General features: G+C 40.3%; 1 long non-coding RNA gene across 1 annotated transcript in view; it reads left to right on the top strand.

Moving 5' to 3' along the window:
- The first annotated feature begins 7,574 nt into the window (after positions 1-7,574).
- LOC109453222 (uncharacterized) overlaps positions 7,575-17,603 on the top strand; it is a 136,989-nt gene continuing 126,960 nt past the window's right edge. Inside the window, exon 1 of the long non-coding RNA XR_012497733.2 lies at positions 7,575-7,668. This is a non-coding gene — a long non-coding RNA (uncharacterized LOC109453222). The remainder of the gene's footprint in view (positions 7,669-17,603) is intronic.

Raw genomic sequence — 17,603 nt, 5'->3', positions numbered from 1 at the left:
ATCTTGGCCTTTTCTATTTTTTCTCTCTCAAGCACTGCTACTCACATTGAGAAAGTAGGAGGCAATATTTATGAGATGAGTGAGTCAAGACTCAAAAAACTCATCTTCCTGCATTTGGGTTATTTTTTAACCTTTAAGTGAAGTGGTGACACAAGAGAGTCTTTGGTAGAGTCAAAAGAACACCTTACAAGAAGCTCTATGCTCTGGAATTTAGACCCAGAGTCTTTACCATGACCTTGGCAAGTCACTTACTCAATTTGAACGTATATTCTGGGAATGACTTGTTAGGTAGGCTAATAATATCTAACACACAGGGTGGTTTTGAAGACTGAACAAGACAGTATACATAAAATGCCTGACACTGGAAGGTGCTCAACAAGTGTTAATTTCCTTTTACTTGTTCCGTGTCATAACATGTCTTCAATTTGGTTAGTTCCTTGAAAGTAATATTCTGTAGGTCTTTGAGCATAATAGACAGTCTAGGTTATGTCCCTCCATCAGCTGGATGTCAAATGGTGCCCTTGAAACTTGACACTGGATTTTGCCAGGAAGATATTAGCCTACCCCCAACTTATACTATTTTGAGATTTGCTGGCTTTGGAAAGAAGATAACAGCTGACTTTATGCAGATAGAGGGTGGCTGTGCTCTGAAAGAACGTGCCAAAACCTCAACTAATGCCACTTGGAATGCACTCAGCGTGCTCTGAAGTTGGACATTCAAAGGCAATTATTTTTATGCCAACATAAGAGTTTATTCAGGAAGTTACAAGAAAAAGAAATCAAATCTCATAGCAGTACACTCCAAGGGAACTGGAAAATTTTCTAACCCTGTTGCTTATACATGTTCAATAGTCAGGAAGATGGAAAAAAAGGGTGTATTTGTCAGGATAGCCTTGGTAATGTAATTACAAATAACTTCAAATTTTCTGTGACTTAGAAGAGCAAAGATTTATTTTGTATTAATACTACATGTCGATTATGTATTAGCAAGGTTCTGTTATTCTCACTCCAGAATTGAAGCTGATGGAGCCTCTGCCAGATGCAATGTTGCCAATCATTGTGGCAATTGTTATAGGTCATAGAATTATGCACTGAGTCTGATAGCTTCTATCTGCTAGTGACATATGTCATATCTGCACACATTTCTTTAGCCAAGAAAGTCATACAGACTTACCAACATCATGAAATGAGGAAGTACAAGCTTTATATTATTTATTTATTTATTTATTTATTTATTTATTTATTTAAGGAGAGCGCAGCTCACAGTGGCCCCTGCGGTGATCGAACTTGTGTTATTAGCAGCACGCTCTAACCCACTGAGCTAACCAGCCACTCCGAAGGAAGTACAATCTTATGATCCCTGAAAGAAGAGCACCAGAAATATCAGCAAACCACAGTAAAACAGAGGGAGTAGATTCAAGAGGTATTTGGGACATAGAATTAATAGGATTCAGCTGTAGGATAAAGGGAAAAGAAGAAGTCTAGGGTGATGCCTTGCTTTCTGGTTTGGATGTCTGAGTAAAGGTGGTGCAATTTACTGAAAGAGATACGTTCAATTTTGGACGTGTTGCATTTGTTCTGGCTGAAGACAATCAAGAGGGGAAGTGTTCAATAAGGAGTTGAATACATAGGTCAGGAGTTTAGGAGGAAGATATAAGCTGGAGATAAATGTTTGGTGGTTCAGAAATGGTGGTTGAAGATAAGGGAGAGTGGGTAGAGTAAAAAATAACTCTGAAAAGTATAACAATATCAAGTATTGTAATTGGAATATTTATGCAATAATGATAAAAGTGCAAATAGACAAATTATTTTGAAAACCAATATTTAATTATGTACTAAAGATGTGCAAACCTTTCACCCAGCAACACTAGCTCTGGTTCTGTATCTTAGACAATCTCAGAGAAGATATATAAAAGAAGTTCATAGCAGCATTGTTATACTAGCAAAAAATGGGAAACAACTCAAATATTCATCAACAGTAGAAAGGCTAAATAAAGTGTGGGATATTCATACAATGAAATGATGCAGCAATAAAAAAAAACATGATGAAACAGCCTTAGAAACAATGTGAAAGAACCTCAAGAACATAATGTTAAGTAGAAAAAGAAAGTTGCAGAAGAGAACATCCAGTGTGATTCTTTTTATATGCTTTTCAAATTGTGGTAAAACTTAAAAAACAAGCAAGGAAGTGATAAAAACAAAAATCAGGATAGTGGTTGTCTCTGTAGGGAAAAAGTAGGGCATAGAATCCCAAAAGTGCACACAGGGGGTTTCAAAAACTATTGTCATATTGTATTTCTTCAGTAAGGTGGTAGGAATAGGGGTGTAAGCTGTTCTTGTTTCCTTTTAAACCTACATTTAGTTCACTTTTTTTTGTTTCTGCTCAATACTTATTAATATTTTATTTTTAAAGTAATAATTTAAAATGTGAAAACAAAAATACACAAAAATAGACCAATAGAACAGGGTAGAGAGCCCAGAATTAAACCCTTGTATATGTAATCAACTTATATTCAACACGGGAGCCAAGAACACCCAATGGGGAGTGATAGCCCCTTCAACAAATGATGCTGGGAAAACTGAACGAATGCATACAGAACAATGGAATTCGACCACTGTCTTACACCACTCAAAAATTACCTTGAAATGAATAAAAAACTTAAACATAGGACGTGATGCTATAAAACTCTTAGAAAAAAAATGTAGGGAAGTAGCTCTTCACCTTCGTCTTGGCAATGATTGTTTGGATATGACAACAAAAGCACAAACAACAAAAGCAAAAATCAACAATTATGATTATATCAAACTTAAAAACTTCTGCACAGTGAAAGAAACAATGAACAAAATAAAAAAGGCAACCTACAGAACAGGAGACAATTTTTGCAAACTGTATTGGATAGGGGGTTAATATCCAAGGTATAAAAGAACTCATACAACTCAACAACAATAACAGCAGCAACAACAACAATGACAAAACAAACAATCCAATTTAAAAATGGGCAGAAGAACGAAATAGACATTTTTTCAGAGAAGACATCCAAATGGCCAACAGGTACAGTAAAAGATGCTCATCATCACTAATCATCAGCAAAATGCAAGTCAAAACTACAATGAGATATCACTTTACACCTGTTAGAACAGCTATCATTGAGAGAACAAGTGCTGGTGAGGATGTGGAGAAAAGGGAACACTTATACACTGTGGGAATGCAAATTGGTTAAGCCACTATGGAAAATAACATGGAGATTACTTAAAACATTAAAACTAGATCTACCATGTGATCCAGCAATTCTACTTCTCTGTATATACCCAAAGGAAAGGAAAATAGGGTTTTGAAGAGATCTATGCACTCCCATGTTTACTGCAGCATTAGTCACACTAGCCAAGATATGGAAACAATGTAAGTGCCCATCAATGGGTGAATGGGTAAATAAAATGTCATATATATGGAATATTATTCCACCATTAGAAAGGAGGACATCTTGTCATTTGCGACAATATGGATGGACCTTGAGCACATTATGCTAAGTGAGATAAGTCAGACAGAGAAAGACAAGTACTAGATGATATCTCGTACATGTGGAATCTTGAAAAACCAAACTGGTGAAAAACAGAGAGTAAAATGGTGGTTGCCAGGGGATGGGAGATGAGGGGATAGGACAAATGTTGTTTAAAAGTACGAACTTACAATGAGTAGTAAATAAGTCCTACAGATCTAATTGCACAGTATAGTTAATAGAGACAACAATATTGTATTATGATCATCAAACTTGCTAAAACTAGAACTGAATTATTCCAATCACTAAAAAAGTATAATTATGTACTGTGATAGAGGTGCTAATTATCGCAACGGTAATCATATTGCAATATATAAATGTAACAAATTAAAGTTGTGTATTTGAGTCTTTGTTTACATAATCGTATACTAGGATAATGAAAATATCTGTTTTAGGTCAAGTAATTTTACTCCTGGGCTTAAAAGACTTCCACGTTTTTCTATGATCTTTGAGATAAAGTCCAAACTCCCCGGCCTGGATCTTAGATCCTTCATCATCCACCAGTCTCCTTCCTCGTTCTCCTGTCCAGTCTCATTCCTCATCACGTCTCACCAGGTTTGTGGGCTTCCATACCTGGCACTCTTATCGGCTCTAAGCCTAGTTTCCACCGCTCTTACTCCCCAGAATATCCTTTTTTCATATATTAACTAGCTAAGCCACACTTGACTTTTAAAACTTAAGTCACACGAGAACTTCTCCTGGAAGACTTTCTGACTTTCCCCCTTTGCACTGCTTCACCCCTGGGCTGTGTTACACAAGGTTTTTCTGAGCTCCCATGTACCCTGTGCAGACCTTCATAACTGCATCCATTTCACCATGGGGAGCGATTTCCTTCTCATCGTTTGTGTTGATCGTGAGGGCAGGGATTGTTTATCTCAGCGTTGTCTTTATACTCAGAGCCTTGGTTAGAACCTAATGGGTGTCATTAAATATTTGTTGAATGGGCAGACCTGAGAATCAAACAATTCATAGTTTATGGAAGGAAACTTCTCCCCCAACTCTTCCTCAGTAGAATGAGATATTCCTCTATACTCTCCTCCCGCTCCCGGTGCTGACCGCAGAGGCTTGGACAGAGAAGGGATTGAATCCATGTTGACGTCTTTGTTGAAATGTGCATCTAAGAGAGGTTGCTGTTAATACTTTATTTTAAACTAAAAAACTAGTTCTAGTTTTGGTTCTGTTAACCTTGTGAACTTGGATAATCACTTTTGCCTTTCTCGGTCTCACTTTCTGCATCTAAATAATGGGAATGATAAAACTTACCTCATAGGATTCTTTTGAGAATTAAATGATATTGCCTCTAGATCAATAACTGTTGGTTGCATTTGCAATTGCCAAGCAGGGCTTTCTTAAAGGGTGATGCCCACATTTATCCAGAGGGAGTCAAGTCTGGATAAGCTGGGGATAGTGTTTCAGAAAGGATTTATAGGGTATAGTTTTGAATCCTATGGCTGATAGATAATCTAGAAAAAAACAGAATGATTGGGGCACAGCAGGGAGAGGCCATATCTTCCTCTCCCTCTTTCTTTCTTCTGAGACTTCTATTCACATCTGGCTTAGGTCATCCGGTAAAATTAATTTGTTGCTTTCACCGTGTTGACATCTATCTCTGTCAATGCAAGCTCCAGGCAGTTTGGGTGCAAATCAGCATGGGTCAGACTTCTCCCCAGGAAAGACCAGAGAATATATGACTGTATCAAGAAGGGGATTTGGGAGTGAGAGCAAAGCAATGTCATGGTGTCACCTTGGAATATTTTGGGTGTGCTAAATGGCAAAACTTGGGAAAGGGCTACCCTCTGGATTTTATGATAGGTGTCAAACTTCTCAATTGCAAATAGTGACAAAAACAAAACAAAATCAAAACAATTGCTTTGGTTCCTTTCTTGTTTAAAGAGGAAAAAGTTGAGTAAGAAAATAATGATAACAACTGTTTTTGGTTTTTTTTTTTAAAGATTTTATTGGGGAAGGTGAACAAGACTTTATTGGGGAACAGTGTGTACTTCCAGGACTTTTTTCCAAGTCAAGTTGCTGTCCTTTCAATCTTAGTTGTGGAGAGTGCCGTTCAGCTTCAAGTTGTTGTCCTTTCAGTCTTAGTTGTGGAGGGCGCAGCTCAGCTCCAGGTCCAGTTGCCATTGCTAGTTGCAGGGGGTGCAGCCCACCATCTCTTGTGGGAGTCGAACCGGCAACCTTGTGGTTGAGAGGACACGCTCCAACCAACTGAGCCATCCGGGAGCTCAGCGGCAGCTCAGCTCAAGGTGTCGTATTCAATCTTAGTTGCAGGGAGCGCTGCACACCATCCCTTGTGGGACTCGAGGAATTGAACTGGCAACCTTGTGGTTCAGAGCCCACTGGCCCATGTGGGAATCGAACCGGCAGCCTTTGGAGTTAGGAGCATGGAGCTCTAACCGCCTGAGCCACCCGGCTGGCCACAACTGTTGTACTTTAAACACACACCATCTTTTTTTGTGAAAGTAACTATTCATGATCTCCTTTGATCTTCACAGCAATTTATTGGGGGTAGACAGGGCAGGTATTACCACCCTATTTATAGTCAAGGAAAGAAATATTCAAGTCCACATTGGTTAAATAATCTGTCCAAGGTTACCAGCTAAGAACTAGGGGGCATGGCCCTTAAACTCTTGTCTTCTGATTCCAAATCCTCTTTGAATGCACACTGCTGTTTCTCTCTTCCCTGCTTTGGCTCAGATTATCTCCTCTGCCTGAAACAGTGTAAAAGGAAGAAAGAACTTTGTAAGAGCCATGTTTTCCAAAGAAGGAAAGAGGCAAGGAACTCCCCATTGCTGGAGAAGGGTAAGCAAGGATGTTGTAGATGAGATCCGAGTACTGAATGGTATATTGGACTTGACAGCCCAAAAGTTCCCTTCGAATCTGAGATTCAGTATCCCTGAAAGCACTAAAGCCAGCACTATAATCTGTGTACATGGAAGCCAGGCTGAGAGAGAAGTATGAGGTGTGAACTCTGAACCAGAGGAGACCCTTCAAATCCCAGAATCCCAGAGCTTCATACCAGACCTTGGCCCAGCTCCCTGCACTGACTGTACAACTCTCTTCCCGCTTCTACCACCTACCAGTTAGGAGAGTCCGAGCAACTGGAAAAAGAACCTCAACGTCTGTTCTGGCTTTGATAATCTAGGAAAAGGTGCATCTTGATGGATCCTGGAGTGGACCAGGCCTGGAGTAGGTTCTAGGAAGGACTCTCCTAGATTCCATCTGTATTGGACCTCCTCATGACACTTGGGATTGAAGACAATGGACCTGAAAATTTAGCCTGATAACAATAGGACTCCAGCTAAAATGCATTGGGTGAAATAATTCACTGCAAAAATTAACCAATGAAAAACTTACATCTTACCAACAAGTGAGCAGTGGGCCAAACCAACTCTAGTTATTGATTGCTGGAGCAGAGGTGAAGTGGGAGGGGCATGGATAGACTCTACTTTAGAGTTGAATAGCATGGAATTGAAATTCTGGTTCTGTCACCAAGTTTCAAGGTGACTTGGCAAGTTAGTTACCTGTCTTTCCCTGTATCCTTATCTATAACTTGGAAAATATTCACACCCACCTCTCAGAGGAATTAAATGACAGGTGTAGACGTACACACAGGGCACATTATAGGTGTTCAATAAATTCCAATTTGTTTTCCCCTTCCCAGAGAGTAACAGAGTGTCCAATTATTGAAAAGCAGAATGTTGTATGTCATCAAGCACACTTAAAAATACTATGAAAAAATGTAGGAAATTGTCTATTGCTTTCCTTAGACTGACTGAGTGCGGACCAAGGGCTAATGTTTATCATCCATCATTTAGGGCAATTTGAAACACAAATGGGAATCTGTGGGTCATTAATCTGGCTCAAGGGGTCACCCTGCTCAAGGCCAAACCAGTTGTTCTTCACAGCTTTGCTCTACCCTGGGTTTCCCCCTGCACTCTGGGAACGCCTTCCCCCACCCCACGTTCCCTGTCAACATGACTGATGAATTCAATATCCCCCTCTCCCCAGCTGACAGCCCAGAGAGCTGACTCCAATCACCAGGCCTCCCCAATCAGAGCTGGGGTCTGCGGTGGACAGACAGACAGGTCTGGAGAGGCTGGTAAGTGAGAACTCCCTGAGTGCCTCCGTCAAGAGCCGATTTGACGAGGCTGCCATTCACCCTGTCAGGCCGCGTGTGGGATTCATCAGGACCCAGCCCGTCTCTCGTTCACCCCCATCCACATGCCCTAGAGGGTTTTTCTTTGAACTCGATTGCTCTGAGGGCATTGGTAAATCTATCAGTTTGTGATCCATCAATGCCTGACAGCCTGTTATTCCAGAAGCATTTATACCCTGAACCAGAAGAGTGGGGAAGACTTCTAGGTGCCATCACGGGACGGAGACTCCCCGGTTTATTGATTCATCCCACAAATATTTGCTCAGCCTGCTGTTTAACTATAAGATGAACCGGGGGTGAGTGCTGGTGGGCCTCCTTAGGAGGAAATCCCACTCGATGAAATGGAATCCAGAAATTCAGACGGAAGGACTATGACTATAGAATCACGATTGAACCTGAGTCAGGCATTTTACATTGAATCCAGGCTGCTATGACTTCAGAGTTTTCTCTCCGCTGCTGTGAGGTCCCTGTATGTAATACTACTACCTTCATTTTATAGATAAGGAAACTGAGGCTCACAAGGCCCAGTGACTTATTCAAGTTCCATAGATACCAAGTGTCAGAAATGGGATCCAGACCAGTCTGGCTCCAAAGCCCATGATCTTAACCATTTTTGCTGCATTGCCTGGTCCTATACTTTTTTTTTTTTTTCTTTTTGGTTGTTGTTGTTGGTAGGATAAAAGGAAGCCAAAGCTGCTTATGGAAGCGCTTTGAAAACTATAAAGCTCTCTGCTGTAAGAGAATAATATTGTGTTGGGCGTAACTTTCAGTGGATAATAAAGCATTTGGTCGCCTGACCTCTCCTCCAAGTTCAAGAGACCTCTCAGGTTTCAGTCATCAAGGCTGCCTTAGAGCGCTGGGATTCTGAACCATTCTTTCCTTGTGTGCTTCTCCTGGGCCGGGCTCCTGAGGGGAGGCTGAACCTGGGGATACTCTGCCGCCCACAGAGAAATGAGGTTGGCCTGACACTGCCCTGGAGTTTTAATCCAAATAACTACTGGAACAGGCTACATTCAACCTGGTGAAATGTTTATTTCTTGTATCCATTTGAAGTAGGCTTCTTTTCCAAAGGCTCCCCACTAACATCGGAAGTAAAAAGGGCTTTTCTATGTTCAGAGAGCTTTCTCTTGCAGTTCTTAGCTATTCACTTTAAAAGTTGACTTGTTCAGGTCCAGAAGACATGGAGAAGGAGCATTAAGAGACAATGTGTAATAGCAGAAAAATGCACTGAGTGAGGGGTCCCATTTACTCAATGATTCACTCACTGTATAAATTTGGGCAAATTGCTGACCATTTTTTCTTTCTCCATCTATTGCTTGGGGATGATAATACTTTTTCATCTTATGTAATTATTGTGCAGGACAAATGTAATTGTGATGCCATTGAGTACGTCTTTCATTCATTCAGTAACTGCCATAAATGAAATATACCGATGAACACGACAGTCATGGCCTGTGCTTATAATTTGTTCTATTACATACCACCACTGTTTCATATTCTTTAAGCACACTCCTCAAGTTAGCCTTCAAATCAGGCCTTACTATTTCTGTTGTGCAGATGAGGAAACTGAGCACAGAGAGATGAACTCTCAAGCCCACGGACCCTTAGCTGGAAGTGGATTTGAATCCAGGCTGCTATGACTTCAGAGTTTTCTCTCCTTTGCTGGGTATGGTGCCTCCACGGACAGAACACTATTGCAGAGTTGTCTCAAAGCATGTTTACAGAACAGCAGCTCTGTGCTGGGCCCTCCCAGGTGCTTTTATATAACTTAATTGATGTAAGTTTACCTTTATTATATAACCTAGGTGAGTTATTTAACCCTTCTGGGCTTCTGTTTCCTCATCTATAAAATGGGAATAATAATAGTACTTACTTCAGAGGGCTGATGTGAGGATTAAATGAGATTAAAAAGCCATGCAAAGCACTTACTAGAGAGTCTGATCAGCAGCAAACACTCAAAAAGTGTTTGCTACATGAATAATTTCACAATTTCCATGTTAGGCAGTTACTCTATTTTATTATTCCTATTTTAGCCTGGGGCTGGGTGCCCTAAAGAAGGCAAGACATCCCTTGCCTCTGGGCCAAAGTAGCCTCTGAGTTACTTTTAGCATCGTAGGTACTATTTCTTCTTCTCTCCACTCCCCCACTTCTTCACATACAATAAACTGCACGTTTTAAGTGTGCAATTTGACACATTTATGCACATACCTGTGGAACCATCAACTTAATCAAGACAGTGACCATATCCATCACCCCCACATATTTCCTCATGTCTCTTCAGAATCCTTTCTTCTTGCTCTTGTCTGCCACTTTTCCTATCCTCATCTCCAGGCAATCACTGGGTCTGCTTTCTGTTACCAGAGATTAGTTTGCGTTTCTAGCCTTTTATATAAACAGAACCATAGAGTAAGTATGCTTTTTAAATTTTGCTTCTTTTACTCAGCATAATTATTGAGGTTTACCATGTTATCTTATGTATACATAATCATTCCTTTTTATTGCTGAGTAACAGTCCATTGTAAACATATATCATAATTTATCCATTCATTTGTTGATGAACATTTGCTTTGTTTCCAGTTTTTGGCTATTAGAAATACAGCTGCCCAGACATTAGTCTTGTGAAATTCCTAGAAGTGAAATGGTTGGGTCACATGATAGATGTGTATTTAACTTTATTTTTATTTTTTTAAAAAAGCTGTCAAACTGTTTTCCAAAGTGGTTGCAACATTTTATATTTGTACCAGCCACATATGAGAATTCCACTTGCTCCATACCCTCACCAATACTTGGAATGTCAGTCTTCTAGAATTTTTGACATTCTAATAGGTGAGTAGTGTATCTTATTGTGTCTTTAATTTGCATTTCTCTGATGACTACTGATGTTGAGCATCTTTTCATGTGCTTACTTGACAACCACATATCTTTCTGGGTAAAGTATCTGGTCAAATCTGTCTATTTTTTAAATTGGGTTGTTTGTTTTCATATTATTGAGTTTTGAGAATTTTTTAATGTCTGGATACAAGTGTGTTTATCAAATATATGATTTGAACGTAATTTCTCCCAGTGTGTTGTTTGTTTCTTCACTCTCTAAATAGTGTTCTCCCAAAGCTTACTGATGTTATGTTCATTGTTTTTCTAGACTTTTTTTTTCTCTCTGTGTTTTATTTTGGGTAGTCTTCATGTCCACTCTCTTCTGCACTGTTGCATCTGCTATCAGTGCCATCAATTTATTTTTTATCTCAGGTATTGCAATTCAGTTTGGGTCTGTTTTACATCTTTCATGTCTCTACTTAACATGTTCAATCTTTTCCTCTAGCTTCCTGAACATATGGAATACTATTATGATAACTGTTTTAATGTCTTTGTTTACAAATTTTATCATCTGGAGTAATGTCGATTGATTATTCTCCTCTTAACAGGTTGGTTCTTTCTGCGACCTCAAATAGTTTCTTACGCGCACACTCTGCTCAGCTGACTAATGAAGGGGAACTTCTGGCAGATCTCAGTTCTCTCTCTCTGCGAGTCTCTCTTTCCAGTACATGGCCTTGTGAACCCCACCCTCCTTGGTCTCCCCAGACTTAGCTTTGCATCCAAAACTCAGGGAGTCCACTGGCCTCCACCTGGGTTCCCTGTCCTGTACCATGACCTAGAAACTCACTCAAGGCTATAAATAATTATAGGATTTATAATTGTTATAAGCCTTATAAGGTCAATTATAAAACTTACCTTGCTTATGTCTTATCTCTCAGGGATCATGGTCCTTCATTGCCTAAATGTGCAATGTCTAGAGAACCATTGTTTTGTTCATTGTTTCAGGTGGGAGGGCAAATCTGGTCCCTGTTACTCCATCTTGGACAGAAGTAGAAATCTCCATAGTTTCATTAGGCATGGAGAGCCCTTCTAGTCCATTGTCAAACCTCTCATTATTGCAAATTAGGAAATGAGGAACTGTACCTATATTATGTGCAGTAGGTAGTTTGGGGTTTAAGGGATATGAGGTGCAGTATTTGGTGTTGGGTTGGGGAGACGAACACTGTTAATGGGAATGGCATAGTGAGTCTTGATAGCTTAGTTAAAATTTACACATCCTTTTCTACGTGGTCAAAGTGTATTCACCCTTAATCCCACAAGGGAGTTGGTAGGGGTGAGGAGTTGAGCTTGCTGAGCTCTAGACCACATTCTGATTCTGTCTGTGTGACTCTGAACACATCAGTTCCTCACTCTTGGGGCTCAGTTTCCACAACTGGAAAGTGAGAATCCTTAACACCTAATATCCACATCCACTAGTTGTAGTGAGGGTTAGATGAGATAAAATATACCAATGTTTGAGGATTAGATGAGATAATGTATGTTTGACAAGAGGCTGTAATTGCCCAGTACAGAGCCTGATATGCCATAAGCCTCAATAAAGATGGGTAATTATTAATTGATTAAACTGAGGCACAATGAGGCGGTTTTGATTGTGGTCCCAGAGCAAGTAAGAGGCAATACGAAGCCTCCAACTCAGCTCTCTGAGAGCTTTCTATGCCTAGGATCCTTGGAAGCAGGATTTAATCCAAAAGAGGTAATATGATTGGTTGAGGCAAATACCAAAAGGGCCACAAAGATTGACATAGTGGTGGTAGAGGAATATCCCCTGCCCTCAAGCACTCCCTGACCCAGAAGTTATAGCCCAATCCAACATGATTTTCTGAGCAATGACTGTTGGAAGCTGTTGGATCCTAGCCACACAGAGGCTTACATTTAACCATTTAGAATGAAGAATCAGAGTGAGGCTGTGGTATGCAATGATTTATGGTCATACGTTTTAATATAATGTTTTGGAAAAAATTAAACTATAAAAGGTTCCATCGTGAAATGAAAGCTTTTATTTGTGTATGTTTTCCCATGTTGCCAAACGTTTGTGCAGGCTGTTCTCATGCCCTAAGATTCCGTGTCTTGTATATTCAATATTTCTTGTGTGTCTGATTGTAGAACATATAGTCTTCCTTTAATTCTCAGCTCAAATACTGTCAAACCTTTCCTGACTTCCATAGGGAGATTATATATTCTTTCTCTTTTGAGTCCCCTGAATTTTGTAAATACTGCTATTTCCCTAATTGTCTTGTTTTATTTTATCTCTCTATTTGTTCTCTCTTCCACTAGACTATGAACTCTCTATCAGCAGAACCACACCTCCTTTGTTTACTATGGTTCCCTGGAACCTAGGACAATGCCTGAAACTGTTAGTGCTCAAGAAATATGTTTGGATAAATAAATGAATGAATGGACACTGGGGAAATAAGGTGGAGTGATGTACACAGAGACCCTTTAACGTACTAGGAGCTCCCTTTTTTCATTTCCCTCCATTGTATGAACCTGAGCTTTTAGGGGCATATACTGTGTTTCCCCCAAAATAAGACCTAGCCAGACTATCAGCTCTAATGCATCTTTTGGAGCAAAAATTAATATAAGACCCAGTATTACATATTATATCATATCATATCATATCATATCATATCATATCATATCATATCATATCATATCATATCATATCATATCATACCTGGTCTTATATTATAGTAAAATAAGACCAGGTGTTATATTAATTTTTGCTCCAAAAGACGCATTAGAGCTAATTGTCCGACTAGGTCTTATTTTCGGGGAAACACGGGATGATGTCTTACTTATATCTCTATTTACCTTTGTGTATTGTCACAGAACATAGTAGAAGCTCAGCAAATACCGGTTGAATGAATAAACAAATAAGTCTTGAGCCTTCGTTATTTTCTCTGTTGTATGAAATGGTTGGATTTAGATATCATAGTCACTCAGCCAATATTTCCTGGTCACTCAGCTACCATGTACCTGGCACAGAAATTGCATCAGTCCTAGACAATGTCCTCAAGAAGCCTACGGACTCGTAGAATTGAGGCGGGGACTACAATGCAAGTAGAAAGTGAGAGATCACATCTTGGTATATAGCTGAGACTGACAGAGAGTGAATGAGACTTAAACCCAGGCCTGTCCTGTAGAATGGGCCAGGTTCTCAGGGATGGAGCAGCTGCCGTGGTGAGAAGAACATTCAAATATTTTCTCCTTTGCACCACTTGGCCAGAAGTAACGTTTTCTCACTCAAAAATGCTCTAGCCCTCTATCTGAAGCCCTTTTAGAACACCAATTCCTTCGTTGGTGTTCTAAAAGGGCTTCAGATAGAGGGCTAGAGCATTTTTGTGATGATTAATTTTATGTTTCATCTGGGCCACAGGACGCCCTAACATTTGGTCAAACATTGTTCTTGGGTTTGTCTATGAGGGTGTTTCTGAATGAGATGACTGTTTTTGAACTGGTAGACTAAGTGAAGCAGATGGCTCTCCCTAATGTGGGCGGGTCTCATCCAGTCAACTAAACAGATAACTTGAGTAGGAGGGAGCTCCTGCCTCACTGCTGGCTGCAACGTCAGTCTTTGTCTGTTTTCTGACACAAACTGAAAAATGAGCTCTTCTTGGGTCTCAAGCCTGCTGGCTTTTGGATTGTTACTCTGCACTCAGCTCTCCTGGTTCTCAGGCTTTCAGACTTGGAATGGTACTAGACCATCAGCTCTCCTGGGTCTTTAGCATGCTGACTACAGATCTTGGGACTTCTCAGCCTCCATAATTGCATGAATATATCTTTGTTCTGTTTTTCTGGAGAACCTTGACTAATACAGAGGCTAAGAAGGAAACTCCCCTTTCCTGAGCCTGTATGTAAGAGGAACTAGGTGAGGTACTTTACATCCATTACCTCATTCACATCACACAGCACCCCCCTGAGGATGGATATAATTTCCAGTTTGCAGATGAGAACACAGAGGCTCAGAGAAGCAAAGCAACATTTCCAAGGTGACGCAACTAGCAAATGACAAAATCAGGTTTAAGTCTCATTCCCTTTAGCTCCATAGCCTGTGTTATTTTCATCCACTCAAACATATCCTTCCCTGCACGTTTGATTCTCTGTTAGATAGTAATTTCTTTGTGGGCAGAAACCAGGTCTAATTATTTTTTCTCTCCTTGTTCATCTTTAATTCTTGTGCTCAGCACAGCAGGTGTCATATGGTGGGGAGGGCGGTGGAGTGGCCCCAGGATTTGTTGAATGATCTATCTGGGTCATGGGACTTCTCTGCAGGAAAGGACTTTCAAGACCACCTAGGTCTACCCATCCCTCTCTGTCCCCTTGTTTCTATTCCAATTCCCTATCTTCTACATGCTGTTGTTAATTATTGATGGGAATTCCAGGGTGTCCTAAAAATTTCCCCCCAAAGGTTGCGGAGCACACCTCCTCATTCGAAGGCCCCCTTTGGCTCTTTGACTTGCTGGTGCTACCTGAGCCCGGAGCCAGCTCTGCCGCTGGGCTGCAGCAGGGAGGAGAGAGTGTGAGCTGAAGAGGACAGGGAGACCTGACAGGCTCGCTGGGCCCTGCTGTTTGAACTCTGGCTATAAATAGAAATAATATTAAGCAGAATGTCTTTTTAATATGCACATGGTATTCATTTATTTAATGAATAATTTTCCTGGAAAGGAGAGCTGAGCTGTCAGAGCTGAGCTATTTTTGAGTAGAATATGAAAGAAAAACTCAGGAGAATTATTTGCTATTTGGATTTATGCTTTTAAAATAGGTCACACTAAAAGGCAACACTGCAGGGGCAGGAACAGGATCAGTGTTTGCGAGGGGCTGGAGGTGGGGGCAAGGCCTTGACTGGAAAGCGACATGAAGGAGCTATTTGGGATGATGGCAGCATTCTATATCTTGTAGTAATAGTCACATGGCTGTATGTTTTGTCAAAACTCATAAAACTGTTCACCTGAAATGAGTGAATTTTACTGTACAGTAGTCCCCCTTATCCGTGGGGGATGCCTTCCAAGACCCCCAGTGGATGCCCAAAACCGTGGATAGTACTGAACCCGATGGATACTATGTTTTTTTCTGTACGTACATACCTACCTATGATAAAACTTAACTTATAATTAGGCATAGTAAGAGATGAACAGCAGTAACTAATAATAAAATAGAACAATTATAACAATATACTGTAATGAAAGTTATGTGGATGTGGTCTCTCTCTCTCTGTTCATGTTTTTCATCCACAAATTTAATGTCTTTTTTATTTTACCTAAGTGCTTATCATACACTGTGGCCGCAATGTATTCAGTTTGAGGTGCAACAGCAAAAGTAACCTAAATTTCTTCTTCCTTCTTCACAATGTCATGGAGAGAAGATTTGTTCTAACCGTAGATTTCAGCAACCGCAGCATACTTTTTTTGGTGTGTGTCACTTAAACAAAAATTTATTTTCTCACAGTTGTGCAAGCCAGAAGTCTAAAATCAAGGTGTCAGCAAGGTTGGTTTCTTCTGAGGCCTTTCTCCTTGATCGATAGATGGCTATCTTCTGCCTACATCTTCACAAGGTCTTCCCTTTGTGTGTGTCTGTGTCGTAATTTCTTCTTCTTATAAGGACACATGTCATATTGGATTAGGACCCAACCTACTGACCTCACTTCATCTTTTTTTTTATTAGTTTCAGGTGTACAAAACAATGTACTAGTTAAACATGTACACCCCTCACAAAGTGATAACCCCCTTCCCCCAATCTACTACTCCTCTGACATCATATATAGCTATTATAATTTCATTGACTCTATTCCCTACGCTGTACTCCACATCCTATGACCATATATATGTTAAATTATAGTTGACATTCATTGTTATTCAGCTTCAGCCTCAGGTGTACAGCTCAGTGACTAGGCATCTACACCATCCCTGAAATGGTCTCCCTAATAAGACATGTGCCCACCTGGCACCCTACAAAATCTTTACGACATTATTGATTATATTCCCCAAACTGTCTTTTGTATCCCTGTGGCAATCTTGGGGTTACCGTTTGTGCTTCCTAATCCCCTCACCTTCTCCCTCATCCCCACCCTCCTCCTATCTAGCAACCCTTGGTTTTTTTTCTCTGTGTCTCCGAGACTGTTTCTGATTAGTTTGTTCATTTATTCTATTCTTTAGATTCCACATATAAATGAGATCATATGGTATTTGTCTTTCTCCGTCTGACTTATTTCACTTAGCATAATGTTCTCTGGGTCAATCCACAAGCATACGATTTTTTTATTGGGTGGACACACTGGCCAAAGGGCTGATTAGCATCCTGGGTGGGATGGCACGTGATTTCATCATGTCATTCAGAACAGCATGCAACTTAACAGTTATGAATTGATTATTTCTGGAGTTTTTCACTTCATATTTTTGGGCCAAGTTTGACCGCAGGTAATTGAACTCGCAGAAAGTGAAACTGTGGATTAGGGGGGAACTACTGTATGTAAGTTATAAGTCGGTAACCCCGAATTATAAATAACCTGTCACAATGTTCCTTTCAAGGGAGAAAGGGAAAGAGTGGGGAATGAATGCTTTCAAATACCTACTTCGGGTGGAGTTCTCTGAAGCTTCTTTAGATAATTAAGTTTATTTCATACTTGCAAAACCACAGTGAGTTAGAGATGATTGTCCACATTTTTCAGATGAAACACCTGAGGTTGGGAGACCCTGGTGGTTGCCCAGGAGCACACATAAGCTCCTACTGGGCTTCATAAGGAGGTTTCAGAATTCCACAGTTCCCTTCCTCCTACCTGGATGTTCTCGAAGATGGAGCCTAGGAGCCTTTGGGAATAGGCAGAACTGAATGTTTGCTCTTTGCATAAAATGCTTCAGACAGTTCCATGGTTTCTTTCCAAAATGTTCCTCCATTCTGTATTCTTTGGCTGTTTCTAGCTGTGTCCGGGAAAAGGTCTTAATAAAATGCTAATGGTCTTTAACAGCTTTATTTAGTACCCTTGGACCTCCCTTTTTATCAAGTGTGCTTCA

Source organism: Rhinolophus sinicus, chromosome 14 (genome assembly GCF_057876585.1).
Source record: "Rhinolophus sinicus isolate RSI-liver-muscle chromosome 14, RSI-T2T, whole genome shotgun sequence".
In the NCBI taxonomy this organism is placed as follows: domain Eukaryota; kingdom Metazoa; phylum Chordata; class Mammalia; order Chiroptera; family Rhinolophidae; genus Rhinolophus; species Rhinolophus sinicus.
The sequence above is the reverse complement of the archived record's forward strand: the minus strand, read 5'-3'. Positions and strand labels throughout refer to the sequence as shown.